This window comes from Molothrus ater, chromosome Z, assembly GCF_012460135.2.
Source record: "Molothrus ater isolate BHLD 08-10-18 breed brown headed cowbird chromosome Z, BPBGC_Mater_1.1, whole genome shotgun sequence".
Classification (NCBI taxonomy): domain Eukaryota; kingdom Metazoa; phylum Chordata; class Aves; order Passeriformes; family Icteridae; genus Molothrus; species Molothrus ater.
In genome coordinates, this window is record NC_050511.2 from 42,494,617 (window position 1) to 42,515,505 (window position 20,889).

Below are 20,889 nucleotides of genomic sequence, written 5' to 3' on the forward strand. Positions count from 1 at the left end.
AGCCTTTCCTGGCTGCTCTTTGAAGAAGGGTCTTAACAGGGAGCAGAGCACTTGCTGCCTGCTGTGTCTCCTCCAGCTGCGTCAGGGCTGAGCCCAAAGGGCTCCAGCAGGGAGAATCTCCCTCCTGGAGGCGGCGGCGGCGGCGGAAGGTCCTGCTGCCTTGTAAATGGCCTGGAGAGCTGGCTTCTCTAAGACATTTGGAGGGGAAATTCCCAGAAGCCTCAGTCAGCTGAGGCCATTCTGGCTGCAGGAGCAGCAAAATCCTTAGGTTGGTGAGCAAAAGGCCACTCTCGGGGACCAGGATCAAAGGGTTGGGCAGCAAAAACCAGGGACTTGGAGCAAATGACAGTGTTTCACCCACATGGGATACAGTCGCTTGAATGTCTGGAGAGGCAAAGTAGCTGCAAGGCAGCACCTGTGATTTTTTGGCTCATTTTTAATGTGGTGGGGCGGCTAAAGCCTTTTCCCTCTTGATCTTGCAGGAGGCTCTGGAGATGCTGCTCTCAGAGGGGCCTGCAACACCTCAAGGCCACCCCATGGCTGATTATCATTACGCAGGTAAGCAAAGCAGAGCTTCTTGCGTCCCTGACAGATGCTGCCGTCCCCTTCATTGTTGTGGCAAGGGTTTCTGCTTAAAGCAATTGTGCTTAACACCAGCACAAGGTCTTGTCTCCTCTGCGGGTGGGGAAGCACCAGCATCTAGTCCTTCAGCTTTACTTCTTTTCCAATCCTTCTCCCCGGGCAATGCCTGCTCTTGTCTTCATGACCTTCTGAGGGAGCAGACACGTACACACACGTGAATGACGGCCTGCCACCATTTTCTTTCGGCAGCCAGTGGGATCTACTTGGTGTGGATCAAGGGATGCGTTTACTACCCGCTGCTTTTTCTTGCCAGGCTCTGATAGATGGACACCTGAGGAGAAGGAGTCCTTCCAAAAGGCTTTCCACACCTACGGCAAGGATTTTCATCTCATCCAGAAGCAGGTAAAGCCACGGGACATTCTTTACCCGAGCAGATCGTCAGGAGGAAAGCTTGGTTATTTCTGGGAACAAGCCCTGGGCTTCAGTCTCTCTCTTCTCAAGTACCAAGTATCTTCAAGAAGTAACAAAAGGGGACATCAAAAGCCTGTGTCAAAAGGATGATCCTGCCTCTCCAGCCCTTTTCTCCAAGCTCTTTTGGAAGATGAAGCTTTCTTCTGTCAGACTTGTCGCACAGGTCTGCTGCTGCTTCCACAAGACGGTGTGCTGGCATAACTGGAGGGAAGCGGGGAAAGAAGAACTGTGCTAGATGGATTTGTTGTTGATCTGTGCATTGCGTGTATTACCACCTAGCAGAATACACGGTTTAAGACATTGCATGATGCCTCTCTTTCCCCATGTTGATTTCATTTTACACCCTGCTCCATTTACTTCATGCTTTTCCTTCCTAGTTCACTCCATATTCTACTTTTTCCCCAGTGCACCCGACACCATTTTCGACTCCTTCTTTTTCTCTTCACAACAGATCCAGACTAAGACCGTGGCACAGTGTGTGGAGTACTACTACTCCTGGAAAAAGGAGCATAAACTTGCCAGCACTCTGGCTCAGGTGAGGGGCAAGAAAATCGAGACGTGCCAGGAAGGTCGAGAAACTGGCAGAAGGGGAGAAAGCTGCTGGCGAGCCATGCCAGACGCCCCTTTGCCAGGATCACATCGTCCCATGCGCTGGGAAAGGCACAGCAGATGCTGCCCGGGGCTTCCTTGTGCTGCTGCCCTGAAGTATGCAATTCTGGAGCCTAACTTTGACCCAAGGAAGCAGCAGCGCCACCAAAATGGGCTTTGACTCTCTACAGATGGGCTTCTCAAGGGCTGGCACCCTCGCTGACTCCAATCAGACCCTTAATTCCCCACTGCTTGCTGACATCAGCAATCCAGGCTGCCTTTGTGGATATGCTGCAGATTTTCAGGGAGTTTTTCTAGCATCGCAGCATACTCCCCAAGAAGGAGCTGCCGGTGCCGTGGCTCCCCTAAAACTTTCCTTACCGGCAAAGAGCAATTTGCTTCACATCATGTGAGAGAGAGAGAGAGAGAGACAGGGAGGGAGATTATTTTGGGGACTAGAAAATGGCTAACCATGTGTCTACCCTAATTGGACTGAATTTAAATGCCATTGCCTAGACATTTGTGGAGGAAAAGCAGAGAGAAATAGATGTTAGGCAGAAAGGTAGAAATAAGAAATGTAGAGCTCTAAATAGGCAGGTATTTATCCCACCCCTTTGGCCTGTAGAAAAGAGGAGTATTTTCCTCCAAGCTCTGGGTTGGCAGCCCGCCGCAGCCCATTGGCAAAGGCAGCCGTTTTCTCAGCTCTTGAGGGTCTGGAAGGATTTGCTTAGGCCGATAGATTTTTGTGCTGGATGCTCTGATTTCCAGCTTTGTGAGAGGAAGGAAGCATTGATAAGGACTCTTTGATTTCCAGAGTGTGGGCAAAGCAAAGAGGAGGAAAAGCCCTCCCAGAAAGGAGAACGGGGAGACAGGGAAGAGAAGCCGCAAGAGGGCTCGCAGCGCCGAGTGTCCCTGCTGCCAAGCGCGCCAGCCGCCCCGCTCGGCGGGAGGCCCCTTTCCCTGCGGGCAGTGCAAACGGTGCGTAAGTTCCTCCTCTTTCTGCTCAAAGCTGCGCCTTTGGACTAAAACGGGCTGACCCTTTTCAAAGGCACCGCAGGGGAAGCTGGGGGCACTTGCAGCATCGCCCCCGGCAGCCGTGGTCAAGCTTAACACCCACCTCAAACCCAAAGAGCTTAGGTAAAACCCAGCCTTCACAATGAAACCTTGCCGTGCCCCAACAAGACACAGTTCATACAAGTAGGAATAGATCCATCAAAGCTTGGTTTGATGCTGCTGGTCATATTCAAAAGAGGATGCAGCAAAAGGAGGAAGACATTTCAAGGCATTGAAAGTAGAACGATCAGACTCATGGTGCTGATCAATTCACAAATGTGCCACTGCCCGAAAAGACAGAAATTCCTACTCAAACGGAGATCTCGGCACTTGGTTTCATGGTGTGTACTAAAGTGAGCAATGGATGGTTTGTTTCCTATCTTGCAGGGTGTTTGAAACCGTGAAGGAAAGGAACAACCACAGGAGAAGACATCGGCCTCGGAAGGCAGCAGAGCCTCTCGCCAAGAAGAAAAGACCAAATTAGACAACCCTGCAGGTTGTCCAGGGCTAGCAAGAGTTAGGTATCAATAGGACTAGATAGGAATAGGACTGTTTTTTAAGCTTTTAGGGTAGTTTAATCTTCTACTTAGTTAGTTGACATGATAGGAATCTCCTCAATGTAGTCGTTAAGATCCATTAGTATTATTCAAGATTCATTAGTTTTATTAGATTTATCAATAAATTTCAAAGGTTGGGTGTTGTCTATGCTCTGCCTTTTGTCATTTTGCCTTTGTTGAGAGCCAATGGGTCTTTATCATTAAACCAAAGTTTGTTCCATTTTGTCTTTTTGTCTGTATGAAAACACTCTGGCAATGTTTGTTCCATTTGCCTGGTGTTGCAAAGACGGCACTTGCCCTGAGAGAAGAATCTGGGCAGGCGCCACCTCCCCCAGGCCCAGCCCCTTGCTCAGCTGGCAGGACTTACTGAGGTGTGTCTCCTTTACTGCCAGTGAAATAAGGCTGGGGCTTCAGCCTTTGATTCCTCAACATCTCAGCTGGGAGTGGAAAGGGAGGCTTTGTTTAATTCACGGAATTGGATCTAGATGAGTGGTCTGGTCTCACCATATTTTCTGGCATAAAAGCAGCGGCTTTAGTCCTTTTTGGAGCCCAGCAACATAACTTTGTTTCATTTTGGGGGACTGATGGAGCTGACCACCTTGGAGGACGTTTCTAAGCCCTCCGATTCTATCCAATTCCTATCGCATGCGCCACAAAGGCATGGCTAGTTCAGTTTCAGTTTCTCTCGAAAGGACCAGTGTCCCGCTCTGGGCCTCCAGCAATCTCCTTAGCTAAAGCAGAGCGGGTGTGATCATTATCCTCTGACTTCTCACAGCTCGGGCACTTGCGCCAAAGAAGAATCAAAGGCACTCTTTCTTCGAGGCCAGCAAATGGCCCTGCCTAGCAAGGCTTTGGTGGCAGGGGCTGTGGAGGGTGGAGAGGGGGCGAGGGAGGGGGCAATTGCCAGGCTGCTTCTGGGAAGCCGAGGGAAGCTTGCCCTTGTCTGATGGAGGCGGTGCAGGTGGGCTTTGGATGCTACAAAGTATCTGCCTTGCAGTGGGACTTGTTCCAGCTGCCCCCTCAGTTTGCTGGCCAGTGGCTAACGTGCAGGCTGGGAAGGAAGCAAGATTGGGACTGAAGCAAGATTTGCTTTTCCTTAACGACAGGCAGGAAAGCAGCAAAGCTGCCTGGGTTTTGTCATATCTGGGATCTAGGCATTAAAACCAATGTGAAGGCCAGCAGTGTGGAAAGGGAATTCTGTTAGTGTTGCTTTCTTAGAGGAATGGCAGAGTCTTTTGGGGACAAACACCGAGCTTCTCCAAGGGAGCTGGAAGAGGGCTATAGAAATTCTGCATGAATGTTTGCTAGAGAAATGCCCGTGTGCTGTCCCTGTGTGTGTGTGTGTGTGTCCCCATCAGTTGCCCTGAAAAACATCCTGTTTCTCCAAGTTTCAAGGGAGGAGTGATGAGGTGAGAGACCAGCTCAGAGGCCCAAAGGAGGGAAAACATGCAGTGACATTATTGGGCAGCAAAAGGAGACTTGAGAAAGGGGGCAGGATGAATGGCTCCACTTTGAGAGGAAGCTCTGGAGTTGGCTCTGCGCTGGACAACTTGCAAATTCCAGCTCCTCTCAGAGCTGGAGGAGAGCCAGTGGGAGGAGCCCTTCTGGTTCTCCAGGGCAGGAGATGAGGTCTGGGCCCTTGCACAGAGGCAGGCTCCTGTGCACGTTCAGCTGGAGGCACCTTGCAGAGAAGCACCGGGAAGACCCAGGGCTGTCCCTGCACTGCTTTTGCCCGTCTCATCAGACGACTGAGGAGAAAAGGCCCCATGGGAAGCTTCTCAGAGCAAACTTGCAGCAGAAGAAGTACAAGGGCCAGAGGCGGCCCATGCCTCTTTCTGTCCCATGGCTGCCCTGGGGTTCTAGATGGAATGTTGGGCTGTGCCCATAGCAACTGTCGTTGTCTCCTGCTCCTGCGGCCCTTGCTGGAACGCTGGTGGAGCAGCGCTGCAGCAGCAGCTGCAGGATCAGCTCCTGGGCTGTCCCTGACCAGCCGCCTTCTGCACTCAGCGCCAGACCCGGCCTCTGCACCGACGTCCTGGTCTCCTCGTCTGCCTCCGGGCATCCCCAGAGCACTTGGGAACCGTCCAAGGTAAGAAAATCCCCGTTTGCCCTCAAAGCACTAGCACAGGGGCAGGAGGCTCCAGCTGCCTCTCCCACCAAGCACGACACACAGGCTGCGTGCTCACTTTCCCCAGACGAGCTTCCACGTGAAAGCAGGCTGCAGCTTCTGAAGGAATCATGTTGCCTCCAGGGGAAACACAGACCTTTCCATAGAGGACCTAGAGAGGTGTCCCAGTGCAGTTGCAGATCCTCGTCCACGGATGACCTGATTAAAAGTTCTTGGCACCCATTTCAGTCCTCAAACTATCTTGTGCTGACCCCAAAACAAATTGTTTGTGGCTGAGCACTTCAGGGCTTCAGTGTCAACAAATCCCCTTATGCCCTGACTCTGCTCACACCCGCTCCAAAGCTTCAAACACCAGAATGATGGCACTTCTCCTCTGGCATCCCTGTCGTTCAGGGCATAGAAGCATTTGACTGGGCTTCTCCTCAAACACAGGCTTTCAACTTCAAAAACCATCTGGGATCAGCAATTCTTATATACTGACGTAGTTCCATGGCTTATAGATCCATGCTATTTTAATATCTTTATAGATTCTTTTTCCAGTGCACGTAGGGCTGGTTCTACCTCATGCTCAGGGGCGGCCGTCAAATGCCATCTCCTCAAGAGCACAATCACAGTAGCACAGAATTTCCTGGCTTGGAAGGGATTCTCAAAGATCACTGAGCCCAAGTCCAGGGCCTGCCCAGGGCAGCCTCAACAATCACAGCCTGTGCCCAAGAGCAGTGTCCAAACACTTTTGGAGCTCAGTCAGGCTTGGTGCTGTGCCCCCTTCCCTGGGGAGGCTGTTGCAGTGCCCAAGCAGCCTCTGGCTGAAGAACCTTTTCCTTCTATCCAACCTAAGCCTGCACTGGCACATCTCCCCTGCCATTGTCTGTGCTCTTCTCAGTGGCCCCGGGAGTGAAGAGAGTAGTGCATGGCCTTGTGCTTGCCCTCCTGAGGAAGCTGCTGACTGCTAGAGGGTCCTGCCTAGGACATTCCATGTCAAAAAGGCGGCAAAGAGAAAGGAGCTGGGACACAGGAGCTCGGGCTTTGCAATGATGAGGATGAGAAGGAAGGATTTTTAACTGGAGCATTGCTTTGATCTCTTTCAGGTGGAAAGGAGAGGCACAATGAAAAGGAAAGCAAGAGCCCAGATTCAGCCGTGAGTTTTGGCATAGGGTTAAAGGACAGCAAACTGGAGGAATGGCGAGGAGGAGAACTGCTCTTTCAGAGTCAGGGTGGCATTGGTTCAAGCCTGTGGGTGCACAGGAAGGCTCTCTTGACCACCTGCCTTTCTCACCTCCACCTCCTTCTTCCTTTAGACACATCAATGTTGGCAGCGACTTTCAGGCTGAGCTGCCAGAGCTGCAGAGCAGAGCACCAAGTGAGGATGAAGAGCCTGCAACCCTGGTCTGGAAGCCCTGGGGGGAGGATGACTCTGACATGGAAAAACCTGACAGAGGTAGCTTTGCTTCAAGCTTTTCTTCCACCCCTGAGCTACTTGGGTCTTTAAAAGGCTCCTTTTGCGTAAAAAGGCAGCCTTTTGCAGGCTCTGCTTCTCTCCTTGTCTCGCCCATCTTCCCATGTAGAAGTGTTAGAGGCAAGGAGCAAGAGCAAGCACCTTGCTCTCCAAATTGGTCAGGGCCGTCTGCCACTGGAAGAGCGGAGATTGGCCCCCACTTCTTCTTACAGAAGCTGCTTTGGAGGGAGAGCCAGCACTGCGTGGGCCCTTGGTTCAGCTGGCCCTGGCTTTGCTCTCCTTTTCATACTCTCCAAGCTGCTGTCTTTAGCTCCCGGCCTTTCCTTCTGCCTTGCATGGCAGTCTTTGCCCTTGCTGGCCTCAAGGCTGACTTTCGGTGGGTTTTTTGTTGTGCTTGCAGTAAGAGAACTGTTGGACATGGCCAGCTCCCGTGGCATTCCCGGGGCAGCAGCTAACCTGGAGCGCGCCCTGCACTGCCTGCACCGGGCACGCGGCAGCGTTCCGGTAAGAAGCGGCTGTTTGGGCGCAGAGAAGAGGGCACAGGGAATGCAGAGGGCCCGGGCACTGGGACAGCCTTTCCTGGCTGCTCTTTGAAGAAGGGTCTTAACAGGGAGCAGAGCACTTGCTGCCTGCTGTGTCTCCTCCAGCTGCGTCAGGGCTGAGCCCAAAGGGCTCCAGCAGGGAGAATCTCCCTCCTGGAGGCGGCGGCGGCGGCGGAAGGTCCTGCTGCCTTGTAAATGGCCTGGAGAGCTGGCTTCTCTAAGACATTTGGAGGGGAAATTCCCAGAAGCCTCAGTCAGCTGAGGCCATTCTGGCTGCAGGAGCAGCAAAATCCTTAGGTTGGTGAGCAAAAGGCCACTCTCGGGGACCAGGATCAAAGGGTTGGGCAGCAAAAACCAGGGACTTGGAGCAAATGACAGTGTTTCACCCACATGGGATACAGTCGCTTGAATGTCTGGAGAGGCAAAGTAGCTGCAAGGCAGCACCTGTGATTTTTTGGCTCATTTTTAATGTGGTGGGGCGGCTAAAGCCTCTTCCCTCTTGATCTTGCAGGAGGCTCTGGAGATGCTGCTCTCAGAGGGGCCTGCAACACCTCAAGGCCACCCCATGGCTGATTATCATTACGCAGGTAAGCAAAGCAGAGCTTCTTGCGTCCCTGACAGATGCTGCCGTCCCCTTCATTGTTGTGGCAAGGGTTTCTGCTTAAAGCAATTGTGCTTAACACCAGCACAAGGTCTTGTCTCCTCTGCGGGTGGGGAAGCACCAGCATCTAGTCCTTCAGCTTTACTTCTTTTCCAATCCTTCTCCCCGGGCAATGCCTGCTCTTGTCTTCATGACCTTCTGAGGGAGCAGACACGTACACACACGTGAATGACGGCCTGCCACCATTTTCTTTCGGCAGCCAGTGGGATCTACTTGGTGTGGATCAAGGGATGCGTTTACTACCCGCTGCTTTTTCTTGCCAGGCTCTGATAGATGGACACCTGAGGAGAAGGAGTCCTTCCAAAAGGCTTTCCACACCTACGGCAAGGATTTTCATCTCATCCAGAAGCAGGTAAAGCCACGGGACATTCTTTACCCGAGCAGATCGTCAGGAGGAAAGCTTGGTTATTTCTGGGAACAAGCCCTGGGCTTCAGTCTCTCTCTTCTCAAGTACCAAGTATCTTCAAGAAGTAACAAAAGGGGACATCAAAAGCCTGTGTCAAAAGGATGATCCTGCCTCTCCAGCCCTTTTCTCCAAGCTCTTTTGGAAGATGAAGCTTTCTTCTGTCCGACTTGTCGCACAGGTCTGCTGCTGCTTCCACAAGACGGTGTGCTGGCATAACTGGAGGGAAGCGGGGAAAGAAGAACTGTGCTAGATGGATTTGTTGTTGATCTGTGCATTGCGTGTATTACCACCTAGCAGAATACACGGTTTAAGACATTGCATGATGCCTCTCTTTCCCCATGTTGATTTCATTTTACACCCTACTCCATTTACTTCATGCTTTTCCTTCCTAGTTCACTCCATATTCTACTTTTTCCCCAGTGCACCCGACACCATTTTCGACTCCTTCTTTTTCTCTTCACAACAGATCCAGACTAAGACCGTGGCACAGTGTGTGGAGTACTACTACTCCTGGAAAAAGGAGCATAAACTTGCCAGCACTCTTGCTCAGGTGAGGGGCAAGAAAATCGAGACGTGCCAGGAAGGTCGAGAAACTGGCAGAAGGGGAGAAAAGCTGCTGGCGAGCCATGCCAGACGCCCCTTTGCCAGGATCACATCGTCCCATGCGCTGGGAAAGGCACAGCAGATGCTGCCCGGGGCTTCCTTGTGCTGCTGCCCTGAAGTATGCAATTCTGGAGCCTAACTTTGACCCAAGGAAGCAGCAGCGCCACCAAAATGGGCTTTGACTCTCTACAGATGGGCTTCTCAAGGGCTGGCACCCTCGCTGACTCCAATCAGACCCTTAATTCCCCACTGCTTGCTGACATCAGCAATCCAGGCTGCCTTTGTGGATATGCTGCAGATTTTCAGGGAGTTTTTCTAGCATCGCAGCATACTCCCCAAGAAGGAGCTGCCGGTGCCGTGGCTCCCCTAAAACTTTCCTTACCGGCAAAGAGCAATTTGCTTCACATCATGTGAGAGAGAGAGAGAGAGAGAGACAGGGAGGGAGATTATTTTGGGGACTAGAAAATGGCTAACCATGTGTCTACCCTAATTGGACTGAATTTAAATGCCATTGCCTAGACATTTGTGGAGGAAAAGCAGAGAGAAATAGATGTTAGGCAGAAAGGTAGAAATAAGAAATGTAGAGCTCTAAATAGGCAGGTATTTATCCCACCCCTTTGGCCTGTAGAAAAGAGGAGTATTTTCCTCCAAGCTCTGGGTTGGCAGCCCGCCGCAGCCCATTGGCAAAGGCAGCCGTTTTCTCAGCTCTTGAGGGTCTGGAAGGATTTGCTTAGGCCGATAGATTTTTGTGCTGGATGCTCTGATTTCCAGCTTTGTGAGAGGAAGGAAGCATTGATAAGGACTCTTTGATTTCCAGAGTGTGGGCAAAGCAAAGAGGAGGAAAAGCCCTCCCAGAAAGGAGAACGGGGAGACAGGGAAGAGAAGCCGCAAGAGGGCTCGCAGCGCCGAGTGTCCCTGCTGCCAAGCGCGCCAGCCGCCCCGCTCGGCGGGAGGCCCCTTTCCCTGCGGGCAGTGCAAACGGTGCGTAAGTTCCTCCTCTTTCTGCTCAAAGCTGCGCCTTTGGACTAAAACGGGCTGACCCTTTTCAAAGGCACCGCAGGGGAAGCTGGGGGCACTTGCAGCATCGCCCCCGGCAGCCGTGGTCAAGCTTAACACCCACCTCAAACCCAAAGAGCTTAGGTAAAACCCAGCCTTCACAATGAAACCTTGCCGTGCCCCAACAAGACACAGTTCATACAAGTAGGAATAGATCCATCAAAGCTTGGTTTGATGCTGCTGATCATATTCAAAAGAGGATGCAGCAAAAGGAGGAAGACATTTCAAGGCATTGAAAGTAGAACGATCAGACTCATGGTGCTGATCAATTCACAAATGTGCCACTGCCCGAAAAGACAGAAATTCCTACTCAAACGGAGATCTCGGCACTTGGTTTCATGGTGTGTACTAAAGTGAGCAATGGATGGTTTGTTTCCTATCTTGCAGGGTGTTTGAAACCGTGAAGGAAAGGAACAACCACAGGAGAAGACATCGGCCTCGGAAGGCAGCAGAGCCTCTCGCCAAGAAGAAAAGACCAAATTAGACAACCCTGCAGGTTGTCCAGGGCTAGCAAGAGTTAGGTATCAATAGGACTAGATAGGAATAGGACTGTTTTTTAAGCTTTTAGGGTAGTTTAATCTTCTACTTAGTTAGTTGACATGATAGGAATCTCCTCAATGTAGTCGTTAAGATCCATTAGTATTATTCAAGATTCATTAGTTTTATTAGATTTATCAATAAATTTCAAAGGTTGGGTGTTGTCTATGCTCTGCCTTTTGTCATTTTGCCTTTGTTGAGAGCCAATGGGTCTTTATCATTAAACCAAAGTTTGTTCCATTTTGTCTTTCTGTCTGTATGAAAACACTCCGGCAATGTTTGTTCCATTTGCCTGGTGTTGCAAAGACGGCACTTGCCCTGAGAGAAGAATCTGGGCAGGCGCCACCTCCCCCAGGCCCAGCCCCTTGCTCAGCTGGCAGGACTTACTGAGGTGTGTCTCCTTTACTGCCAGTGAAATAAGGCTGGGGCTTCAGCCTTTGATTCCTCAACATCTCAGCTGGGAGTGGAAAGGGAGGCTTTGTTTAATTCACGGAATTGGATCTAGATGAGTGGTCTGGTCTCACCATATTTTCTGGCATAAAAGCAGCGGCTTTAGTCCTTTTTGGAGCCCAGCAACATAACTTTGTTTCATTTTGGGGGACTGATGGAGCTGACCACCTTGGAGGACGTTTCTAAGCCCTCCGATTCTATCCAATTCCTATCGCATGCGCCACAAAGGCATGGCTAGTTCAGTTTCAGTTTCTCTCGAAAGGACCAGTGTCCCGCTCTGGGCCTCCAGCAATCTCCTTAGCTAAAGCAGAGCGGGTGTGATCATTATCCTCTGACTTCTCACAGCTCGGGCACTTGCGCCAAAGAAGAATCAAAGGCACTCTTTCTTCGAGGCCAGCAAATGGCCCTGCCTAGCAAGGCTTTGGTGGCAGGGGCTGTGGAGGGTGGAGAGGGGGCGAGGGAGGGGGCAATTGCCAGGCTGCTTCTGGGAAGCCGAGGGAAGCTTGCCCTTGTCTGATGGAGGCGGTGCAGGTGGGCTTTGGATGCTACAAAGTATCTGCCTTGCAGTGGGACTTGTTCCAGCTGCCCCCTCAGTTTGCTGGCCAGTGGCTAACGTGCAGGCTGGGAAGGAAGCAAGATTGGGACTGAAGCAAGATTTGCTTTTCCTTAACGACAGGCAGGAAAGCAGCAAAGCTGCCTGGGTTTTGTCATATCTGGGATCTAGGCATTAAAACCAATGTGAAGGCCAGCAGTGTGGAAAGGGAATTCTGTTAGTGTTGCTTTCTTAGAGGAATGGCAGAGTCTTTTGGGGACAAACACCGAGCTTCTCCAAGGGAGCTGGAAGAGGGCTATAGAAATTCTGCATGAATGTTTGCTAGAGAAATGCCCGTGTGCTGTCCCTGTGTGTGTGTGTGTGTCCCCATCAGTTGCCCTGAAAAACATCCTGTTTCTCCAAGTTTCAAGGGAGGAGTGATGAGGTGAGAGACCAGCTCAGAGGCCCAAAGGAGGGAAAACATGCAGTGACATTATTGGGCAGCAAAAGGAGAATTGAGAAAGGGGGCAGGATGAATGGCTCCACTTTGAGAGGAAGCTCTGGAGTTGGCTCTGCGCTGGACAACTTGCAAATTCCAGCTCCTCTCAGAGCTGGAGGAGAGCCAGTGGGAGGAGCCCTTCTGGTTCTCCAGGGCAGGAGATGAGGTCTGGGCCCTTGCACAGAGGCAGGCTCCTGTGCACGTTCAGCTGGAGGCACCTTGCAGAGAAGCACCGGGAAGACCCAGGGCTGTCCCTGCACTGCTTTTGCCCGTCTCATCAGACGACTGAGGAGAAAAGGCCCCATGGGAAGCTTCTCAGAGCAAACTTGCAGCAGAAGAAGTACAAGGGCCAGAGGCGGCCCATGCCTCTTTCTGTCCCATGGCTGCCCTGGGGTTCTAGATGGAATGTTGGGCTGTGCCCATAGCAACTGTCGTTGTCTCCTGCTCCTGCGGCCCTTGCTGGAACGCTGGTGGAGCAGCGCTGGAGCAGCAGCTGCAGGATCAGCTCCTGGGCTGTCCCTGACCAGCCGCCTTCTGCACTCAGCGCCAGACCCGGCCTCTGCACCGACATCCTGGTCTCCTCATCTGCCTCCGGGCATCCCCACAGCACTTGGGATCCAAGTGTCCAGAATCACTGGCAGGTCCACTGCCAGGGGCACAAAGTGTCTGATCCAGAGTAGGAGTAAGAAGGATAGCCAGAAAACGGCTGGGGTCAGAAGAGCTCCCTGGGGCCTAGTCACTAGCTTGGTGCCAGCCTTCTGCTGAAGCAGAAAATGCTCAGCTTTTGTCTTTGGCACAGTAGGCAGCCTAGGCAGAGCCAAGCCAGGCCCAGCCGCTCTCATAGGCAGCAGGAACTCCCTGAGCGCTGCCGCACTGCCTCAAAGCACAACAACAGCTTCTGCTGAGGGGCCTAAGTGCCTTTGAGTCCGAGGGGCAACTTCTGGCGCAGCCTACACCCAGACACGCACACAACACACTGCTCTGGCAGACAAGAAATGCACGGGACGTACTCAGTGTCTTCAGGCCCTGCTCCTCCCTCATCTCGAGCTGCTGGGCTGCGCTGCTGCAGGAAGTGCCAGCAGCGGGGGGCGAGCTGGCTGCTGCAGGCCATGCTGGTCCAGCGGCACCAGGTTGAATTGCAGAGCCCGTCTTGAGCTGGGACAAGAAAGGATTGCCCGTCAGAAGGGTGGCTGGCACAGATGCCCTGTGGAACGCACGGCAAAAGCAAGGCCTTGGCAAGGTGCTGTCAGCCACCGCCGGGCCTCTCCAGCTAGGGCGTTTCCCATGTCCCCTTCTCAAAGGCAACTTTGGGAAAAGCCCAAAGGCTACTTGGATCCAGCCCCTCAGGGACACTTCCATGCTCCACGATTGCAGCTTTTCTGCTAGACACTGGCAACAAGGTATCACTGAGGCTGCCAAGATCCAGCAAGAGATCAGAGCATGGCCCCAGAGCCTTGTTGCTTTCCTCCTCCTGTCTTTTCCTGGGCAATGAAATCACCCTGCAGCTTGCATGCAACGGTCCACTCAGAAGCCCGCAGCGTGTCCCTTCTCTGATCTGTTTCACGGATTTCCCCTCTCTATGACAGCCTTTAGGGAGCGGCCCTTTGGAGCCACCTTCCAGCCCCGCCCAGACCCACCCGCCTTTCACAACGCAGGGCTGACGAGGATTCTCCTCTCCAAACTCTGCTTTGACCGGCTGGAAGTGAAGCACAGCCTGAAGCTAATTAGTCCATTAGGAGAGGGCAGGTCCCTTCCAGGGCCCAGTGTGATCCCCTGCAAGGCTGTCAGCTGCGTCTCTGGGCCGCTCCGTCTGCTTACCGACCACGGGCAGCCTGCACTGACAGTGGGCACAAGGGGCTGACTCCTACGCTGGGAATCATGGAATGCTGCCTCTTGTCTGATCCCAAGAGACATTCTCGGGCCCTCTCAGCATCCCAGCTTAAATGTCAAACTTCAGAACCCACTGGCCAGCACTTCTTAGGCCCTCCTCAAGCAGCACTACGTCATGGCAGGCACACCGCCCCCAGCATCTTCGGCCACGAGCAACAAGGGCTGCTCCAAAACGGGAAGCCTGGCCCTGCACCAAAGGCAGTGCCAAGCTCAGCTGCCACTTACCGGCTCTGCGTGTTCAGGCTGTGGAGGGACAGCAGCTGGAGGCTTGATGTTCCTTTGCTCCTCTTCAGCCTCTTCCTCAATGACAGAGGCAGCTGGAGGAGCTGCTGAGCCAGCTGTTGAGCCCTGCAGACAGACAGAAGTGAGAGAGATGGGCAAAAGCCAATCCCTTAGGAGCTGCTTTCTATTGAGCTGGGAAAGGACCCAGAAGTAGGGGAAATCATAGACTTTGATACACGTGGGACTCTGAGTCGCGAAAACTCGAGGAAGATGGCTGCATGAGGTGCTACTCCATCTTGCTGTGCATTTGAGCTTCCCTGCTGGCTACAAGCAGAAAGACGCCTTGGAGCCGTCCCGTTTGCCTTTCGTCTCTTGAAAGGCTCTTCACTGGAAAATCAGCAAACAGCCAGGGCTCCCTTTGCTACTGCTGATGCCACCGGGCAGTTGGCCTTTCTTTCAGCCTCCCACGCTGGCACTCCACACTCAACTGCAACAGGCCAAGCTGGCAGAATTGCTGCACAATTCTCACACGCCAGCAACCTCTCAGCTTCCTTTGCCACTCACCAAAGGACTGGCTTGTCTCCACCCACGTGTCAGGTGACCTGCAGCGAGCAAGGCAAAAGTTACCAGAGGCCCTTAGAAAAGTGCCCGTGCTGGCGACTTTCACAGCACGAGGCAGTCCCAACACAGAGCCACTTTGCCAACGTGCCTCCAGGAGCAACAGCTCTTTCCCACAGCAAGCAAGAGAACCACAAGGGCGCTATAGTAGGCTCTGTCTACATTTGGGCCTCTTTTGCCAAGAGAGAAATAGAAACACGGTGGTGGAAATGCCCGTTGCTCTTCAAAAGTTGGAGCTCCTGTTGTGCCCAACAGCTCAAGCAGCATTTTCCTCTTCTCTTTCCTGCATTTTAGATCTCTATTCTTTTAAATGGCATGCCCTAATTCCCATTCGTTGGCTGAAGATGATAGCCCAGCAAAGCTTCCATAAAGGGCCCCTGGGCTGCGGCAGCTCCCTGCTGAAGCAGCCCAGGAACAGCTGCTGGGCTCAGCAGCAAACCCTCCATGCATTGGAGTTTGTGCTGCATCGCCAAGGGAATCACAGTCTTGGCACAGCATCAAAGGGTCAAGTCACGCAGCCAAGGCCTCTAAGGGGCAATGTTGGAGCAAAAGGCGCTTTCCTTCACTCCTGGAGAGAACCACTGAGTTGGTAGAAGTACTTCTACAAATCTCTCCTCAGAGTCTGCAATTTGCAGTTCGTCTTGCTTGAAGCAGCAAGCTGAGGAAATGACGGACTCCGCTGCCACGCACTCTCCCGGGGAGGGAAGGCAACCGCTGCAGGTTGCACTGCAAATACTCTGCACCTGCCACCCAGTACAGATGCCCCCTTTTTAGCTGATGCTGCTGGCAGGACATTGACCAAAGCGGTGGCATCTTCATGGCCATTTTGTTCCCAAATAAACTGGGTCACTAGTGCGGCATCAAGAGCAGAGTGAAGCAAAAGCTGGGCGATGCCAGCCCCAGGAGAAACCTTTACTTACGAGTCAGCTGGGTCAGGTAGTAGCCGGAATAGACAACAGAAAAGACAGTGCAAACCATGGCACAGACTTGCCTGATCATTTTGGCAGTGCTGCGTGGGTTTGCACGCTGAATGCCACCCAAGGGAAAGCCAAGACTCCTCTCGGGGTGCAGGCCATCCGCTGAGAACTCCTTGCGCACGAGGATCCTCCTGCAGGGAGCGAGCGGAAGAGCTGCTCTGGATGACCAGGCCTTGCGCGCACTGGGACAACGCTGGGCTGACAGCACTGTTGCACCGCTCCCTTGACCTCACAATAGCAGCTGCTCTGTGGCTTTCTTGTGCCCAGCAAGGCAACCTTCTGTACAGCTAATGCGAAAGAAAAGCCTGGGAAGTTCTCCTCATTCATAAAGCAGCAGAAAATGTCCTCCCAGCCCATAAGGCAGTGCTCAAGGCATCCCAGGGGAACTCAGAAAATGCGCCAACCCAAGTGGCATCCAAGGAAAACCCAAGCAAACCAGACTTTTGGTCTCAAAAGCTTTGACTGAAAGCAAGTCTGCTTCTTCTAGGTGGCATCCTAGCTGGTTCTGAAAAGCCTAACTTCTTCAATGAGATTTAGGGGGCAAAAGAAGCAAAGAGAATAAATTTCCAGGACTCTTGTAGGCTGCAGTTCCTTCTTTAGAATGCGGGTACATGCTTACCTTTGCTCTGACTCCATTTGCAGGCTGACCTCGTTTTGTGGCAGGGAGATGCAAAGCTCCTCTGGTCCTGCTTGCTGTTTCTCTGGCAACTGAATGTCTCCGAACATCCGGAAGATCCGTGCACTGATTCTTGGGCTGCCACACTTGTGTTGTGTTGGAGCTCTGGCAGCAGCCTGTGGCCCACTGCTCTGCAATGGCCTGCAGATGACAAACGCGAAGTAGACCCCTTTGGAACAGTCCAAAGCTGCAGTGGAATATTGGGGTGCATGAGACAGAGAGTACTTTGGACCTTATGAGCATAGGAGAATTGATAGATAAAATGCCTTGGCAAAAGCAAACGGAACTTTGAAAATTAGATCTAGATAGCAAGAAGATTTAATTAGACAGGTTTACCAGAAAAAGAAAATCCTATTAAACAACGTAAGCACGAGGTGGTGTTACATGAATAAGTTTGTGTATGTGATTTCAACCTAATCATTGTAGTATACATTACTAGTCTCCCTAAAATAGTATATAAGTGCTCAGTATCCCACAAGAAAATCGGATTCTGATCACCGAGTCAGTCTCCCTGTCTATCTCCATCGCCGACAATTGGTGCCCTGTGTGAGGAAATGAATCTGCCTGACAGGCGGGGAGTCGGCGAGCCCCTGGAACTGATGGTGACGGTTAGAGAACCGCGTTTGGGCCTGCAATCCCTGTCTGCTGCGCTTTGACAGGTGAGCCAGGGGAACTAAAGGAATGGGAAAGGAAATGTTCAAAGAGAGAGACGTCTATGAAACCGTGCTTGCCCTTCTGGGCAGGCGTCGCTCCCCCATCCCAAAGCACGACCTTAAGTCATTTTATGATGGGTGTCACACATGGTCCCCGACGCTACCCCTTCTTCTGTATTTAGTCTCCGCTTCCGGGACAAGGTCGGAGTAAAGCTCTATGACCTTGCGACACTGCCTGGCCACGAGCCAGAGCTCCGAATGCTTCCTGCTTGGAAGGCAGTCATGGGCGCAATTAAAAAAAGTGGGAGGCTGCGGGGAAGACTGTGAGGCTACAGCCTGTGAGGCTACCCTGAGACGGCCCCAGCCGGATTGAAACCTGCCCAGGTCCCACTCTCCATCTCCCGTCTGCACGCCCTCCCCAGCGAGTGCCAGGGATAGAGCCCGGTCGCCACCCCCAGTCCCACCGCCACACTGCCAGCCATCCCAGAGCCGCCGCACACTTATGGCTTATGCAGCAGACACTGACTCTAGCAGTGAAGGGGAGCTGGACTCTTTCAACCCTGGCCCTGAAAAAGATGCGAGCTTACTCCCTTTGGATACGTGTAACAATTGGTTACAGATAAAAAGGAAAGCCCTTAAGGACAGAGACCTTGACACTACTGCAGAAATCTTTGTGGCCCTTGTGCAATTCGGCCTGAAGGGGGAAAATCCACAATGGGAGCCCCTAGATCACTCGGAAGTTAAGGAACTGCACCATACGTACCGCTGCGCAGGAATATGGACTGGGGTCCCCCTACTTTAGTAATTTATTAAGAGCAAGCTTTACTACTCACCTCATGACTCCTCACGATGGTAAGTTTTTGGCAAATCTGTTGCTCACACCAACACAATATGCTATATTTATGCCACAATGGAAAAAAGGGCTGGAAAATTTAATTGCAATGTATGCATGGCATGCCAACCAAGCCCTGGCTGCCTTAACTATTGACCACCTTGTGGGGGAGGGGGCGCATACCAAGCCTAATGGCCAAGGCACCTTACGGAGAGAAGCCCTACAGGATATTAGGGCAGCTCACCTGGCATTCCTAAAGGTTCCTGATTGTGGGATCTCAGCACATCATTCCTGATGTTCAGAGATGCCAGGAGAACCCTTGGGGGTCTCGAAAATCCTGGAATGTTGCCAAGAGTGTCTGGTGGCTTGATTTTGATCCATCCAGAGAAATAACAAGAGTTTGAGGACAAGAGAATCACTCTAGAGTAAAAGGTGTAAAATAGACACATTTAGAAAGTGAAATATAGATTTTAAGGTTTTTGGGTACAGGGGGGTTATGGAGACAAGATGGAGGGATCAGGGCGTGTCTTGTCCTTCTTCTTCCTTCTTCTTGTCCTCCATCTCCTGTGGTGATGTTGGCATTTGGGGATTGGTTTATGGTGAAGGTGCACTTGCCAACATGGGTGAAAAGCATTGGGAAATAAAGGTAAATATTGTGTACGTAGATATTAGTATAAAAAGACATGACTGCCCCGTGGGTGGTCAGAGAGTGCCTGTGACTGCTTGCAGATCAGACCTCTGTTGGGCAGACAGAAAATTTTGTAGATAAGAAATAATAAACAACCTGAAGACCGAAAAGCTGAAGAGTCCAGACTCGTCCTTTAAAACGCGTGCCACCCAAGAACCACACTACCCGTGTCGGGGCAGAGACAGACAGCCGAACCCGACACCTGATGCCAAAACTACGCAACAGTCCTTCATGAATATCAAACAAGGTCCGCAAGAGCCTTACTTGCAGTTTGTGGACAAATTGACACAAACATTGGAGAGACAAATCAATAGCGAGCAAGCCAGGGAGATTATACTCCTCAAACTGGCCGTCGAGAACACCAACCTGGACTGTAAGCAGCTTTTAAAATCTTTACCCCCTGAACCTGAACCCACTTTACTCCAAATGATACAAGCGTGCCACCGCTTGGGGACATTAAAACACACCACAGCAGTCACATATCAAGCCGTGGGGCAAGGCATAGCGAACGCTTTTGCCACCGTGAAACTAACCCCTGGGAAACAGGTGGCTTGTTTTGGCTGCGAGAGATATGGGCAAATCTGGAGAAACTGCCAAAAACGCAAAAACCTAAAGGTCCGGGTGTATGCCCTTGCTGCTGGAAAGGCCCTCGCTTTGCTAATATATGTCGCTCCAAGTTCCACCACAATGGCCAGCCTTTGCAGGGAAACTTCTCTCGCAGCACGGGACGGCGATGCACGAGGATGCAAATTCCGCAGCCGACGCAGCAGCTGGGAGCAACCATGAACTTCCAATCGGCCCTGCCCTCGCCCGCCGAGCAATTGTCGCTGACTTACAACCAGCCACCCCAGGCAGCGCAGGAATGGACCTGGCAACCTCCGACACAGTAACATTGCTTGATTCATCTGTCCATTTGCTTCCCACAGGAGTTTTCGGACCGCCAGGACAGAATATGCATGCTTTGATTATAGGCAGATCTTCCACCTGGATAACAGGGTTGTTTGTTCTCCCTGGAGCTATAGACTCTGATTCCCTTGGGGAAATAAAGATCATGGCTTGGACCCCCCATCCGCCCTGTGTAGTCCCGGCCGGGAGCAATATAGCTCAACTTATAGCCTTTCATGCAGCACCCCTGCCTGCACCCCTGATAGATGAATAAAGGGAGGAGGGGTTCAGTTCCACAGGGGTGCCACAGATTTTATGGACACAAAATATTTCCTCTGAGCGTCCAACATGCCAATGCAATGGGACTCTGAAAGGCAGAGACACTCCTAACAGGACTCATTGATACAGGAGCCGGTGTGACTGTTATCTGAAGCAGCCAATAGCCCAATGAGCGGCGATTAACGACTCGGGGACTCTCCGGCGTGGATGGAAGGAGCGAAAGCCTGGAAAACCAACACTTGGTGCAAATAACAGGGCCTGATTGCCACAGTTAAACTTTTTGTGATGTCTGTGTCCCTGGTTTTGTGGGGGAAATATTTTTTAACAGAGTGGAGAATTTTGATGCATTTCAATTTTGTACACGAGTCATTTGGGACACTCGACACCCCCACAATGGTCCCCAGCTGAAGTGCCCCAGGCACTTTCAAGTATTGGAAGGAGCAGCCCAGCTATCAAAAGCCACAGTTCGTACAGATCTAAAGCCCTGAAGGACACCTAGCCCTGGTCAGTTTTCCAGTTACTTGCCTTTTTTTTAACAATGTATTTGTTAATCATTTTTTGGTACAGCTGTTTAGTACTGTATTGAAATAAACACAGGCAGGGGACCTTCCTCCTCCTTGATGCCTTTATTAAAACTGATCAGCTCTGGTGGGGAGAACCTCTGGGTGGGTCCATGCTCATAACACTAGTGTTCCCAGGAGCGACTCACAAAAGGAGGAAGAGCGCAACTTCGTCCACTGATCCGCAGACTAGAGCTAGAAGTTCCATCCTCAAGACAACATAAGGAAATCTGCTGCTTTTTACTTCAACATTTGAGGTCTTGTGTGTAGCTGACATCTTTGAGATCAGGGTGATGGGTAAAAAGGCCTTGGTGGATACTGGATTCTATCCTCACGTCTAGTCATCACTTTGATTCGTCAATTTTGTGTTGGCTCGTTGTTTTAGGGGTTTTTGGCTTTGTTTCGTGAGGGGTCCATCCCGTTGCATGCAGGAAATGAGGTCATTTGAATGCCGACTCGATGTCCCTTCCCCTCCAGCGTCTGGGTGC